Genomic DNA, 12,996 nt, shown 5'->3' on the forward strand with positions numbered 1-12,996 from the left:
TCGAGTATCACTTATTATAATGTCTTGACACCATGGAAGATGCGGAAAGTTCGAAAATACACGTGTTATGCTAACAAAAAGATATATATTACATGTGCTATACAGTAAAGGTAATTTGGTATCTTTTCGACCATGCCTACTTCATTTCTCTTTACGACAACAATGTACGTTGATCCAGACTTCACAGCAATGGCGGTTACACTTACGCGAGTAGTTTTGTGTTACATGTCCGGCATGCCGCGATACGAGGAATCGGTGTTTGCTTCCACCATGGAAAATATATTATGCAAACCCATATTATCGTTGGGAAATCAACTCTCAGTGAGAAGTTACGTATAACTTCAGTACTCGAAACAACAATTTCTCACCACTTGACTCGAATCAATAAAATTATGACTCGATTCAAATTCGAGTACTCGAATCATTGTGCAAATCTCTAGTCACAAATAACATTGGATCTGTAATAGAATTGTCATCATCCAATGGTATGCATCCACTTTCATCAACGTACTTTGTCCTCATTTGGAATGATCTGAATTCACCAGATGTCGGCGAATCAGTAAGCTATATGTCGCAGCGACATCTAGCTGACTACTAGGCCTATACACGTTATTATTGTATTCCGAAACTTAATAATTAGGTTGAGTGTTACTGTATTTGTTCACCAATAAATCGTAATATCGCCTCCCTCCTTGGTTGTACTGCATCGAGAAGTACGAGTACTGTATGGTTGATTCGATTGTATACCGACCAATCCGGAAAATTCGCTTCGCTTCATTGGGCAGTTCTTTTGTTAAAACCTATATCCCGTTACGTTTTCCTTGTTTCGACGTAAAGGTTTGGTAAACGATGCGTTATGGAGACGTTTTTTGATGAGATGTACTACGTGCGTATAGCATTATGCAAAATGAATTACGAATATGGAAACCAAAATGAAAATATGCAATGGATAGCAAATTTGGATTTTCCCTCAATTATATGAGCTAACCGAATTTTGGCACGACTGCAAATTACACGTATTGGTTCAACTATAGCTCAACTATAGTTTCTCTATAGTTCAACTATCAGGAGATGGAATAGAAAACTATTTATCAGCAACATGCCGCATAGAACGGATCTAAGATAAGAATCGAAAATGTTGATAGAAATAGACGCAAAACTAATGTGGACGGATAAGGGATAGAAAAAGGTGATGCAAAAAGAAATACTCCTCGTCACAAAACACCTGAACGGGGCAATGTACACCAAGGTCAAAACTTATGCCAGATGGGCACAAATACCCATATCATATCATTCCTTGTAAAAATAAATCGATTTTCCCGAGGTACTACTCGAACCAACGAATAATTTCTGGTGTGTGTCGGGTAGTGCGGAGCGGATCGACAAATTCTCTGGTCCGGCTCCGATCCGGCTCCGGCCGTATCAGGAAAGGTACTGATCCGGCTCCAATCAGGTTCTGCCCAAAAATGAAAAAGTCCGGCCAGAAATCCGGCCCTACTCGGTACGGAGGTTCCGTGAATTGATAAATATGCCTCGTTTATGTTCACACTGGCTTGCTGGTTACTTACGTGTGGTTGGTTGGTTGGTAGTTATATAGTTATAGAAGTCATGCTTATCATTAAAGATTCTGGCCGGATCAAAAAAGTAGTGATCCGGCTCCGATCCGGCTCCGGCCGTAACAGAAAAAGTACTGATCCGGCTCCGATCCGGTCCGGTCAAAATTGTAAAAATCCGACCGGATATCCAATTGCCGTTTTAACGTCATCGCCCTCTTCGTCCGTTTTCGCCAAATCACCTATACGAGCCCACGTTGAAAACCACTGATCTATGTCGTTCTAAATGAGGAGAAACCAACCTGTACAATTGTTAAGTTGAGAAGGCCAAAACACAGATTGAAGGCTATTTCTGACTTGGGCTGAGCACAATGATCCGCGAACTCGAATCTGAATCAAGGAAAAAATTTTAGGATTCGAGTCGACTGTATTGAGAGATAATTTTTACTAGTAGTGAAATTATACGCTCCTATAGCCACCAAGATATTATTTATCAACGAAAAATATAGTTTCAGTACTATCTCCACTGTAGAACGCCGTGAACCACGATTGGTCGAGCGAAAACCACATACCTGTGAAGCCATGATCAAACCAGAACATTGATATTCTTTGTGGTCTCATGACGCCATATTTGGTAATGCTCAAACACAATTGTATATATGTAGATTCATAATCGGGTCACTCAGCTACTCGAGTTTGCCGGCCCTATTTGTCATGTGAAACTTCTATTAACGAACGGAATATATATTGCTAACAGTGCCGATATTTTATTTTTTATGCTGCATGCAGGCAGCTCTGGCCATAAGAAAAATGCCTGTTACCTATAACATTCTTCTGAGGGTCGTATGAAACAATGGATGCATCTTCATAAGTCAGAGCTTTCAAAACTGGGGGTTATAAAACCAGTTTCTGAGAACGCGGAAAATACATTAACATAACAAATGATACTGATAACGTATTTCAATATGACAAAGCGTTCGAAACTAAAAGAAACGGGAATTGAACCATTTTCATTTTCGTGTGTTTAAATGCACTAGGCCTACGTGTTTTCTCTTTATATTTAGAATTAACTGGATAACTTTATAAAATCTAATTGAACCATTGCAATATTCTTTATTCACAGTAAAACTATTAAATACACATTTTTCATAATCCGGGTGGCACCCTACCCCCTACGGCAGGGGCGGGCAACTTCTCCAGTCGGCGGGCCGGATATAGAAAAATTAGGTACTTGGCGGGCCGGATTGCTGAATCGATACATCATTTGCCCATTTATCCACATATACAAGGTGTAAATCATATTTAATGAATGTATTTTATTGACAGCAATGTCCCTTCTAAGCCATTTCTCGCCGACAACGTGGATTTGAGAACAGCATTGTCATTGTCATGTCTGCTTCTCTCTGATCAATCAACACATGGTTCAATCACTAATTAAGATTTCAAGGCGTTCGATAAGCCCGGTACCCCAAATTTACCAAGATATCAATTCATTAGGGCTGAGTTGGTGACGAGATAGCGTCGTTGTTCAACTGTGTGGCCTATTTCATCTCGATATTGAATTCATGCAGACCGCGGCTTCTACGACAATTGAAAAGTGGCCCGCGACCCGTTTTGAGTTGGCGACCCCTGGCATAGGCGGTGTCTTACAAAAGCCTAGAAGTGTGCCGTGCTACAAGTCGGCGGCTACAGAATCAAAAATAAGAAATATCGGCCTGGTGTAAATGACCATTGTAGTCGGCAAACACCATGATTACCACAAACGATATTAGGATTGAGTACATCGTAAATGCCGATAATGCAAGTCTTCCCGCTTCGACGAACTTACGCGTAAGCTCCACCCCCGCACGCTGCGCAGCGCGCACTGCGCATACATGTATATAATAAGATACATTCACTAAAATTTGACGTATAGTAAGCAAGTAGCGGGAATCTCGGCAGACTGTAGCCGCAGGCCACATTATCATATAAGACGGAAATCTGTCCGCGGGCCGGACAAAATCCCTTCGCGGGCCGGATCCGGCCCGCGGGCCGTATGTTGCCCGCCCCTGCCCTACGGGAAATGGAGAGATTGAAGTAAACTTCTATAATTTCAGAAATAAAGTCAAATTGTCATTCTTATGCAATACATGAAGCTTTCAGTTCACAGAATTGCGTTAGATGAAGAATTGAGAAAGCTGGCATAGGTGCACAACTGCACACCTGCACATGATCAGAAGTGGTCAGTAACGAAGTACTTCAACTTTTTTTAAGTACTTGAGTACTTTTCCTCTGCTTCTGGTGCTTACTCAAGTAGACCTTTTATCCGCTACTTCTACTTCGTAACATTTTGTGAACTACTTACTTACTTTTCGCTATTTTCAGTTTGTCAAGTAGAGGTAGTTTAATCTTCCTAGCAGGAAGATAGCCTGATGAATTTTGTGGCTGTTTTCACGGAGTATCAGCATTTAACTTTCATGAAATTGAGAGTAAAACCCAGAATTTTTGTCGCGCTTCGCGCTCAGTGAATATGAAGTGACCAGTATGATTTCATAAAAGTAACGACGCCTACAATTTAGGTGCGGGGTTGCGTGGTTCCGTTCACTTTTTTTAAGCTTTATACGATACCTGTTTTAGCATACCACCTTTGAAACTTGTCTGGACTAAAGACATGAAATATATTTTTCGCTTTTAGAAGTAGTATTTATATTTCTCTTTCAATTCCCAATATCATACTTTGAGTTCTAATTAGTTTCAGGTCTTTTGTCTGGAGAACATACATGTTGAAGTATAAGCAAGTGTAGTAATGCCTATAATTTCCGGAAATAAAGCTACACAATATGACATTTTTGCGATCCACCATAATTTTTTTCGACGTTTAGTGATCGCGCAAAGTACCGTATCCGGTACAACTTCTCCGTATTGCTCTTCGACTACACTATCGGGCCTTATAATATGGGGGAGGGAGCCATAACATATTTTCTAAAACAGGCTGTTCGAGTCAACAGAGGATTGGTATCGCATTACCATATCAATAATAGCATTTTCATCCCATGATGTTGACGAATGCTCATGCTGTCGAAAATTGGATACCTGCTGGTATGCATCAATATGAATCAAGCTCCGCATCTTTCGCATAGCTCAATTTGCAGCTTTTGACAATCCACGCGAACGAATTACGATCGTTACCGCAACTACTTACTTGAGTAGATATAAAGTCAGTCAATTCTACTTCAAGGAGTTTTAGGTTGTTTATGGAAGAAGTACTTCTACTCGTACTTGAGTAGATTTTTTCTTCGCTACTTCTACTTCTACTTGAGTAGCCTTCTTGACTACTTTAACCACCTCTGCACATGATTGAAAATTAAGAGTAGACTAGAAATTACGGAAATTGTGCTGAATACTTTGTTTCGCCGATAGCAGACGATATATATAATTATATGATCTTGGTAGCTTCCACACCCTATTTAACGTTCACTTCTAGATTAATATAACTTTACTAGTTACACGAACTTTCGGAGCGCCGCTCCTTCATCTGGTCTTAAAGCGAAAGTAACGCAAAAAGAGCAACGCAAAGAGATTTTGAAATTAAACCTAGGCATATTATGGCATCATGCGGAATAAGAAATTTCAGATGGAAAAATCGTGTGCTTTATGACGTCATAAACACTAAGATCAAGCATACAGTAAGCTGTGCGTCTGAAAAGTGGATACGATAAGGTGTTTATGTTGCAATTCACAACAGAAAAGGTACCAAGTGCACTACCCTATTCCATGGTGTGGTGAGACATGCATCCTCTTGCGGTATACGTTCACCATAACACCATGTCTGCGTATTTGTTTCATTTGACCGTTGATGTTTCACAATGAGCAGACAATGGACCGTCTACAGCGGTAGGCTTATATCAAGTAGGCTACATTGATCATTTTATCGCAACTGATATATTAACAAAGGGCGCCTTTGATAGATGGAATTAGAGTAACTTGCTTTGAATGGATTAGGTCTTTTGATCAGAAGTTTTATAGGCAGTGCGATAACATATCTTTGCTGCATTATGTACCAAGCTCACTGTAAGTCGCAATCAATCCTACACGCCTGCGTGGCTCCATTTTTTGTGTGCAGTCTGCATTTTTTCTTGGCTAGAGTAAAGATGACAAATAGCAGCCGGGTGGCTACGTTGTGGGCTGTGAAAAATCTAGCGTAATGATGATGAGTCGTATAGGTTTGGAGAAACGGAAACATCCATTTATTTACTGCGTGGAAATAAATTTTTTAAAGCAACATTTCTCATGTGCGGCGGGCAATTGTAACGCCCATGCGGGGCAATTGTAACAGTGTTATTTATAACTATAAACAAACGAAATGGACAACAACAACGGGAGTACAAATACTATTATTGCATTACACTTAAAAAGAAAAGTTTGTACGCTTCCAGGCTACGCCCTATCATATTTTTGGCATCTGAATAAAGTATCATCCTTCGTGCCTTCTGCATTGAGCTCTAAGTGTACAATAAACAAACTCATTCCGTCATCTTCCTACACATATTTGGCATATTCTGCCAAGGTGCTGTAGTTCAGCGTGCATACGATGCGAATAAACCGGACTGGCTAAATATATTGGTTGAATGGGCCGATGATAGTGTAGCAAAACGAGGACGCAACACTGTGTGTGGTCAAAGCTAATGGCATTCTTCTGTTTTGTTGAAAATCAAAATAAATTGTTCACACCAAACGACAAAATGTAAATGGGACTTGCTCAAAGTCAGGGGATGAGGATTCAGTCATGGGCAAGTTCTAAACTGGCCATTGAAGGTTGATAGACAAAATGTCGATCAACATGAGAACGGGTGGTAGAATCACGGAAATAACCGAACCCTATGATTCACATCACCACTTCTGCACGGCCGTTCCGACAGAGGATCATGTTAGAATTGATATGGCAAGTTAGTGTCTGTTCTGGTATTGAACTCTGGCTGTTGCAAGTTTCGTCTGCAGTAGATAAATGTTAATTACAACATGTGTGCGAAGATATTCAGCATTGAAAAGATATTTTAACGGGGCAAAAGTAAGAGAGTGTTACAATTGCCCCTGACACGCTCGACCATCATTAATATCTCAGTACGGTAACTTCCAGCGATGCAAGTCCTAGTTTTCCTATCATCACGGTAAACTATGGTAGCATTGTCCCAGCTACATATATTACGTTGCAACTACTTGATGTATCATTCTTCCAAACAAATTATTCCAGACCAGAAAATATTTACTTTGGTGTCCAAAATTTAGTTTTTTTCAAATTATTCCGGGGTTTTGCGCCGTAGCTCAACGTAACTTCAGGTATATTAGGAGACATAACTACCGCATGTGCACTCAGAATATGAAGGCGATTTCTCCATCCTACTAGAGGTGAGGTCGATTGTGACATTTGCCCCGTGTCACATTTGTCCCCGGTCTCCGCTACATGCAATAATTCTGTTTTTGTTTGAACGAAAAACAAATACATACAGGTATATCCACGTAGAAAACCTATAAGTATTGGTTGAATACTAAATTGCTCCAATGAGTATTCATATCTACAAATCATTGACGGTGTTTGCTAAGCACTTCCACTCCGGCATCTCCACAAATAAAAACGATAAAGATAGCAACGAGACTCAGAAATCACCGAAGCAATTACCGTGGGTTTCAAGTAACCCGGTTAGACTGCAATAGAGTTGGCTCCAGATTTTGATGCTTACACTCAGATTCAGATGCATACAATGATTTTGCATTAGACAGAACTCTATAATATGACGGGTGATAATCAAGGCAGCTCTTGCGTCGATTGTTGATGCTGGAAGTGATATTGAGTATGACTTGGTTAGAGTCGCCTGGGTAAGAGGTCCAGTCGAATTGTTGCCCTAGCAGGGGGATTGTTTATCAGTGTTGTGATTAAGTCACTATCTTCGAGTCAGAAATCATATCAAGTTAATAAACATTTTGACTCAAGTCAAGTCAAGTCAAGTCACGTCACGTAACGAGTAAATTCACAATTCAAGTCAAATCAAAATTTGAAGTATGAGGGATGATTCAAAGTCGATTACATTTTTCTAGCTGTTTTAAAAACAGATTGATTCACCATTTGTTCTAGAAAGAAAAATAAATAAAAAGTTCATTGGCGGAATCAAATACAAATCTGAAAACTTGAAAATATGCAGCAGGGCTCTTGGTCATTTCGAATAACCTATATATCCAATTGGTGCATGTCACCACCATCTATAAATCCCGCCAGGAACTGATTTCGCAATCTGATGTTCGTGGAGTTCGGTAAATTCATCCATCGACTTCGTCAAGAGATACTGCTGTTCGAGTCTCAGTTGTAGCAAGTTTCTCAGCATAGGAGGTTGTTTAGTCGTTTAGTTGTTTGGTCTCCTGCGCTGCTTTTTTTATCAACCAGAGTCTATCCAAAGAAATCTACGGCGAAGGGCGACTATACAATAGGGTTAGCATATTTTTGTGGCACAAATTCCGGACGATCTTCAGCGCCATCTAGCGTATTTAAAATGAGGTGAGCAGTGAGCACATTGTCGATCAAATGACGTCACACCAGAAAATCTTTGTCTATCGACTAGAGGTGGTCACGATCCGGTTCTGCAGTATGTGGTTGTGTGTTGTAAGTTGTAACCATTGGCCGAAGCCACATTTTTTCAGCCCCCTCCCGCCCAACTAAACACTGATCTTGGGCCCATCATAGTGTAATCGATGCAACTTCTGGGGGCTTACTATATGCATATGGTCGTCAAAATATGTGAATGAATTATGCCAATAACATTGGCTCTTTCAAACATTACTATATAATTTTGATCCTGTTTGCATCCGCATGATCCGAGTTAGCGGTAGAGCTGGTGGAGGATGATGACTTCGAAAATGCAAGGAGCGTAATTATACATCGTTAAGTTTATTTATCAGGTCAATGCCGTTGCGCACTGCATCATTGAGCTATATAAGCACCAGCCTTCCGGTGGTTTCGAACCTTTTATGGTCGCGACTCCATCTCCAATTTGAAAATGCTAGGGGAGACCGGGGACAAATGTAACTAGAGGCAAATGTAACAATCGACCTCACCGCTAGTAGGATGGAGAAATCAGCTTGATATTTTAAGTGCGCATGCAGTAGTTATCTTTCCTATTATACATGGAGTTACGTTGAGCTACGATGCGAAACCCCGGAATAATTTGCAAAAAACGAAATTTTTGACCCTTGAGTAAAGTTTTTCTGGTCTGGAATAATTTGTCTAGTCGAATAGTACCTCAAGTAGTTACAACGTAATATATGTAGCTGGAACAATGTTACTATAGTCTACCGTGATAATAGAAAGAATAGGACTTGCATCGCCGAGAAGGTACCATACTGAGACACTAATCATGGTCGAGCGTGGTAGGGGCAATCGTAACACTTTTGCCCCGTTACAATATGTTATCAATTCTGAATGTCTTTGTTCAATGTTCATATGTTGGTATTACCATTCATCTACTGCAGAATAATCTTGCAACAGCCAGAAGTTCACCAAACAGATACTACCTTGCGATACCAATTCTAACATGATCATCTGTCTAAACGACCATACAATAGTGGTAATGTGAATCTGACGGTTCGGGTATTTTCGTGATTCAACCACCCTTTCTCATGTTGATCGACTTTTGGTGTGTCGAACTTCGATGGTCATGACTGAATTCTCGTCCTCTGACTTTGATCATGGCCCACTTACATTTGGATATTTGATGTGAACAATTTATTTTAATTTTGTACAGCACAGAACAATGTCATTATAGCTTTGACGCCACACAATCTTGCGTCCTCGTTTTGCTATACTATCATCGGCCCATTCAACCAAGATATGTTAGCCAGGTCGGTTTCGTACCTTCGCAGGTGACCTAATGACCAACCCATTATGCACGCTGAACCACAGAACCTTAGTAGAAGAGGCCGAATATGTGTAGGGAGCAGAGGTGGTCAGTAACGAAGTACTTCTACTTTTTGGAAGTACTCAAGTAGTTTTCTTCTACTTCTGGTACTTACTCAAGTAGATCTGATTTCCTTTACTTCTACTTCTACTTCGTAATATTCGTGATCTACTTACTTACTTCTCGCTATTTTCGGTTTGTCAAGTGTAGAAGTAGTTTAATCCCCCAATACGAAAGATAGCCTGAGGAGTTTCGGGGCTGTTTTCACGGAGCACCAACATTTAATATTCATAAAAGTCAAGTGAAGCACAGAAATTTTGTTGCGCTTCGCGCACAGTAGTTATGGAGTGACAAATATGTTTTAACGAAAGTATCAGTGAATATTATTTAGGTACCGGATTTCTTGATTGTCGCCCATATCAAATATTTCATCACAGTAAATATGGCCCACCATAAGATTTGAAACTACCATTTCGCAATCTAGCAATTACCTATCATATCGTAATCTAGCGTCCCGTCCTGCTAATCTGGAAAATCTGCATTTTTTAACGTCACACCTGTTTTGGCAGATCACCTTTGAAGCTTTATGGACAAAATACATGAAATATATTTTCCGCTTTCCATAAGTGGTATTAATATTTTACTTTCAATTCCGAGTATCATACGTTGAGTTCTAATTACTTTCAGTTCTTTTGTCTGCAGAACATACACGTTGAAGCATAAAAGCAAGTGGACTAGCCTAATGCCTTTAATTTCCGAAAATAAAGCTGCACTGAATATAAATTTCACGATCCACAATATTTGTTATTAACGTATACTAATCACGCAAAGTGTTGGAACCGTATCCAATACAACTTCTCCGTATTGCTCTTCGCTTAAACTTGGGGCCTCATAATATAAGGTATAGGGCGCCATGCCATGATATTCTCTAAAATGGCGTCTGCTAGTAAACAAAGGGTTAGTATCGCATTTTCATATCAATACTATAATTTGCATCACATGATGCGAAAAAATGCTTATCCTGTCGAAAATTGATACGTCCTGGGGTGCACCAATACGAATCAAGCTCTCTGCACCTTCCGCATAGCTCAATGTGCAGCTTTTGACAGTCCATGCGAACGAATTAAGACTGTTTTCAAAACTACTTACTTACTTAAGTAGATTTATATTCAGTCAATTCTACTTCTACTTCAAGTAGTTTTAGGTGGCTTATTGAAGAAGTACTTCTACTCGTACTTGAGTAGATTTTTTCGCCGCTACTTCTACTTCTACTTGAGTAACTTTCTTGACTACTTTGCCCACCTCTGCTAGGGAGATGGTGGAATGAATGTGTCTCTTGTACACTTTAAGCTTGAACAAGACACGAGAGGAGATACTGCATTCAAATGCCATAAATGCGATGGGGCGTAGCCTGGAGGCGTTCAAACGTCTCTTCATTTAGTTTCATGCAATAATACAATTTGTGCTTCCGTTTTCGTTGTTCATTTCGTTTGTGTTTAGTTATAAATAACACTGTTACAATTGCCCCGGGAGGGTGGTACAATTGCCCCTGGGTACGGGGCGATTGTAACATTTGAGCAGCGATTTTTGTGACCCAAAATTTCCATGATTGATTATTGATTGAGTTCCAGTTTAGTTTTTATATGAACTATCGAGTCGTTGGCTTCTTAATATAAAACTTTGGAAGTGAAATTTCCACGAGAAAAACACGTAATGTTGGAAAATCCAAAAAGTGTTACAATTGTCCCCGGTCTCCCCTACGGGGCACAGCTGAAAATCTGTTGAGCTGACTACTAATTAAAGGTCGGTACGTTTGCCCAGACTTACTCACAGCCTATTTTGGAAGCTGGTTACTAGGGCGACCTATAAAAATGAAGATTTTGACCTAGAAAATCAACGTTTTGACACATTTTTTACTATAAAAATCTTAATTTTGACCAAATTTGACCTAACGTATGCAAATTAGGTGTTTTTCCACATAATCTTAGAATTGTAGCCTACTACTTATTTTCATTTGTGGTTGGAACTGTCTGTCCTTACGAGGTAGTTTGGCATTAAAAAATTGCCTCAAAACAGACCAATATTTAGGTGAAAAAACTTTATTTCAACGAAATCTGGCCCTATGAAGAATACCTTTAGTTACATTACGCATTAAGGTGGAAATAATTTAGAAAAATTGTAGTACAACAAAAGATACTTTCCTACTTTCTCGGGTAGAAAGTGTCTGTCCTTACTAAGTAGCTTGCCAAGATTGGAGAAGGAACATTCAACAGCAGCAATTGTGGACTAACAAAACTGCGTGACACACCGTGTTGCCTAATTCTGGCAATGGTCATCATGCGCTTCTTGATATAACTATAAGAGCCATGCGATGACAACGCAGTCTTGCTTCAGTTGGGATATTGCGGTACGTTGAGCCTAACACCATGTCAACCTATTAGTTTCATTTCAATGTTTGTGATTCACAATGAGCAGACAATGGGCCGTCTACAACGGTAGGCCTATAAAGTAGTGCACGAAGCGCGAAAATTTTCTGTAATTCATGATTGAATCGGTCAATATTATCGGAAATTGCAGATATATTGCCATCGATTTTTATCCTCTCTCTGCTCACGTAATCCGTTTTACAGGTAGAGCCGAGGGATGTGTGTTTTAAAAGGTACGGCCTCTCAAATAATAATTAAACATCTTCGCGCGTATACTCTTGGCATGAACGAAACAGCTCTTCGTCAGCCCCCCTCCCCCCCCCCAAAAAAAATAATAATAACAAACTTGAATCTTGAGCTCCCATCGGGTGATAAGCCTACCCCTATCGCCTTATTCGCTTTTGCCACGAAACTAGTTGTACTGTTAAGTGAGCCAGTGCGAAGCACGAAAATATTCGATAATTCATGATAAAATCGGTCAATATGGTCGGGAATTGCATATATATTGCTATCAGTCTCTTGTCCTCGCTGCGCACGTAATCAGATTTACCGGCAGAGCTGAGGGGGGTGTCTTGGAAACTGTGGGGCCCGTTCGCCCAAACGTAGGCTTCTAAACTAAGAGACGCACACGATTTCGAATTGGTATTTTTTCACTGGAATATATTTTTTCCATGCGGGATGGTATTTGTCATGTGAGGTTCAGATTGCCATGACAGTATTTTGTATATATAACGAAGGTTTCGGTCTGCATAGGGGCAGTCCTGTTCGGCCAAGGTTTTCTCGCTGCCGATCGTTCTGACACACTTCTTGAAGTCGCATGTTACATGGCCTAAAACTTAATATGTCTTGGTGCGTCCTGGCGCTGTAATGGCCAACGCCGATATGCCCAATGTCCATTTCTATAAATCTTGCGCATTTTTTTCTTGGGAATGAGTACTCCAAAATCAAGATATTTGGCAGCATGAAATCACGCCTAGAGCAAAAAAATAGAAAAAGATGCATAAATTTTCAAAAAAATACTCTATAATTTATACTAATTCACGAAATAATTTTGAGCCCCGTTCAAGCTCGCCCCCTCCCCTTCATTGGGGGTGT

General features: G+C 40.1%; 1 protein-coding gene across 1 annotated transcript in view; it reads left to right on the forward strand.

Moving 5' to 3' along the window:
* LOC145449116 (ciliary microtubule inner protein 2C-like) overlaps nucleotides 1–12,996 on the forward strand; it is a 231,067-nt gene that overhangs the window by 96,102 nt on the left and 121,969 nt on the right. The window lies entirely within an intron of this gene.

Source organism: Botryllus schlosseri, chromosome 10 (genome assembly GCF_051294905.1).
Source record: "Botryllus schlosseri isolate E-star chromosome 10, Bs_hap1, whole genome shotgun sequence".
NCBI lineage: Eukaryota > Metazoa > Chordata > Ascidiacea > Stolidobranchia > Styelidae > Botryllus > Botryllus schlosseri.